Raw genomic sequence first — 2,714 nt, 5'->3', positions numbered from 1 at the left:
GAAAGCAGATAAGGGTGGGGAGGGAAAAATGTCTTTGGTGGTGGGGTCGGATTGCAGATGGCGGAAGTGTCGGAGGATGATGCGTTGGATCCGGAGGTTGGTGGGGTGGTACGTGAGGACGAGGGGGATTCTGTTTTGGTTGTTATTGTGGGGAGGGGGTGTGAGGGATGAGTTGCGGGAAATGCAGGAGACGCGGTCGAGGGCATTCTCGACCACTGAGGGGCGGAAGTTGCGGTCCTTGAAAAATGAGGACATCGGAGATGTACGGGAGTGGAATGCCTCTTCCTGGGAGCAGATGTGGCAGAGGCAAAGGAGTTGGGAATAGGGGATGGCATTTTTGCAGGAAGGTGGGTGAGAGGAGGTGTATTCTAGGTAACTGTGGGAGTCGGTGGGCTTGAAATGGATATCGGTTTCTAGGTGGTTGCCAGAGATGGAGACAGAGAGGTCCAGGAAGGAGAGAGAGGTATTAGAGATGGTCCAGACTTTCCACATCAAGCAGATGTTCACCTGCACATCTGCTAATGCAGTATACTGCATCCGCTGTTCCTGTTGTGGCCTCCTCTACATCGGGGAAACCAAGCGGAGGCTTGGGGACCGCTTTGCAGAACACTTCCGCTCGGTTTGCACTAAACAACTGCACTTCCCAGTCGCGAACCATTTCAACTCCCCCTCCCATTCCTCAGACAACATGTCCATCCTGGGCCTCCTGCAGTGCCACAACGATGCCACCCAAAGGTTGCAGGAACAGCAACTCATATTCCGCTTGGGAACCCTGCAGCCCAATGGTATCAATGTGGACTTCACAGTCTTCAAAATCTCCCCTCCCCCTACCGCATCCCAAAACCAGCCCAGTTTGACCCGCCTCCCTAACCTGTCCTTCCTTCCACCTATCCCCTCCTCCCACCTCAAGCCGCATCCCCATCTCCTACCTACTAACCTTATCCCGCCCCCTTGACCTGTCTGTCCTCCCTGGACTGACCTATCTCCTCCCTCCCTCCCCACCTACACTCACCTTTACTGGCTCCATCCCCGCCTCTTTGACCTGTCTGTCTCCTCTCCACCTATCTTCTCCTCTATCCATCTTCTATCCGCCTCCCCCTCTCTCTCTATTTATTTCAGAACCCCCTTCCCCTCCCCCATTTCTGAAGAAGGGTCTTGGCCCGAAACATTAGCTTTCCTGCTCCTCTGATGCTGCTTGGCCTGCTGTGTTCATCCAGCTCTACACCTTGTTATCTCAGATTCTCCAGCATCTGCAGTTCCTACTATCTCTGAGGCTAATCAACTTTTCTGGTCTGATCATTGGACAAGTCTGTGTAAAAGGATTCACTTCTGATTGTAAGCATTGTACGGATGTGATATTATCAACAATTGCTTTAATAAAGAACATTGGGTATATTCCATTGTTACAACTGCCTTTGATATTCAAAGTAAACCTGATGGACCAGGGAAATGTGGGAATATAAGCCTACACATCTGCTTGTTGCAACCTTAGTGACATTATTCTAGTTTTGACCCAAATCAGACAAAAAGCCACCTATTCACTTTCTCCTGTGATCTGTCAGGCCCATGTTCTGATGCAGGATTCTTCACTGAGAAGCAATCCTTGCAGGTCACGATGGGGAGGATCTGTGAAGAAAACATAACCTATCTGTAAAACACAAGCTGCTTCTTTCCAATAAGTGAATCACGTAAAGGTCCTGGAGCCTCTTTGAGAAACTACAGACAGAAGGTAATTGAGTAAGGTGCATGGCTGAGGGGCTTGGTTCAGGGGAAGGGTGAGGGATGGGTAAATAGTTAGGGTGGCAGGTCTGTGAAGGATTAGTGTTTGGACAGGTGGGAGAGTGGAAACTGGGTGAGGGGCATCAGGCAGTGGATAGGAAATGAGATGTTAGCTGGCAGAGAGGAGAGGATGGCTACTGGGTAAGATTGATAAGAGGTGGGATAAGGAGTAATGGTGGTACATGGGTAAGGGGATAGGGGCAGGTGGGTGGCAGGCTGTGGAGGCACGGTGACAGGGCATTGGGCGATGGGTGACAGGGGGTTAACAGGAGGTTAAGGGTGCACGGATGGTGGGGGTTAAGGGGAGGCAGGTGATGGGGGTTAAAGGGAGAGGGCATTGGAGGGAGGGTAACAAGGGGTTAAGATGGGAGGGAGTTGGGGGAAGAGTGATGGGAGTTAAGGAGGAGGGGTTGGGTGACAGGGAGCTAAAGGGAAGAGGGGATTTGGGTGAGGGTGGTGGGGGTTATTTGGGGGAGGGGCTTGGGGCAGCAGGGTGATGGGTAACTGGGTGAAGAGTTGGTTTGGTAGGCAGGGAGGGTTCAGTTGGATTGAGACTGTTAACCAGGCTAACTCAGCAGAGTGTGAGCCCAGTCACCGTACAGTGGTTGGTGGGGTATCTGGGGAATGGGGCTGCTGAAGGGTCAGAGTCATTGGGGAGTGCTCAGGAGGTCGAGAGGGCAGTTGAGAGTAGCAGCCTATCTGCTGTACAGTTAGCAAGAAGCTAAAACCACTCAGTGTATAACTGTTCCCTGAAGAGAGTCTGAACCCTCCAGAACCTCCAATCTACCTACCACCTTCAATTGTGAGAGGGGCAGCAGGATGTCAAGGGGCAATAGTGTAAAGAATGCTGGGAAGGATATAATGTGAGAGAGACGTCACCCAGGGTCAAAAGCAACCGGCTTCAGGGTGGGGGGGGGGGGGGGGGGGGGGGGGGG

The sequence above is a fragment of the Rhincodon typus genome, chromosome 5 (genome assembly GCF_021869965.1).
Source record: "Rhincodon typus isolate 14 chromosome 5, sRhiTyp1.1, whole genome shotgun sequence".
NCBI lineage: Eukaryota > Metazoa > Chordata > Chondrichthyes > Orectolobiformes > Rhincodontidae > Rhincodon > Rhincodon typus.
Note: the sequence above shows the minus strand (reverse complement) of the source record.